Below are 785 nucleotides of genomic sequence, written 5' to 3' on the forward strand. Positions count from 1 at the left end.
CCCAGTTGCTGTTGATCATGAAGGAAGAAGTCCGGCCCAGGATCAGTAAGCCGGATCCGTACCGACATTAGGAGGAACCCGGATCCGTGGAGGCCCATGAGGAACCCGGTTCCAGTACGACGTATATGGAAGGCGGATCCGTGGCGTACACGGCAAGACATTGTACCATAGTTAGGCTATCTGTAATCCGGCTAGGACTCTCCATGTAAACCCTAGATCCGTGCGCCTTTATAAGCCGGATCTTGGGAGCCCTAGAGACACAACCTCAACTCATTGTAACAACGCGAAAGCGCCCAGATAATTCCAGACAAGCAGCAGTAGGCCCCTGTCATCGTGCAGGTGTTCCGAAGCTGGGTAACTCGCGTACCACCGTCCCGTGTGCACTCCGCCCTATGGCCCCTACTTCTTCTCCCCCTCGTGAGGATCCCTCCTCCGAGGTACCGTCGATTAGGCAACGACAGTTGGCGCCCACCGTGGGGCCTGCGGCGTCTGGAGGCCGGAACCGGGAGGGTTCCACCATGGGAAGCTACGACGACACCATCGCTGTGGGGCGCGTCCTTTACGCCGGAAATCTGCCGATCGTCCCTCCGGATGAGTGCTGGATCCCGGCTAAAACCGACCCCGTCAAGCTCTCCATCGTCCCAGTTGGCGGCATACACATCTTCATCGGGGAAACCGTCGATTCCGACGGAAACCCACCGGTAAGTAGCGCCGACGCGACCGCCGGCCGAGCAGGACGCGGTCGCGAAGATCCGATCCGAGACGCAGGAACTTCCTAGCGAAGA

This window comes from Lolium rigidum, chromosome 6 (genome assembly GCF_022539505.1).
Source record: "Lolium rigidum isolate FL_2022 chromosome 6, APGP_CSIRO_Lrig_0.1, whole genome shotgun sequence".
NCBI lineage: Eukaryota > Viridiplantae > Streptophyta > Magnoliopsida > Poales > Poaceae > Lolium > Lolium rigidum.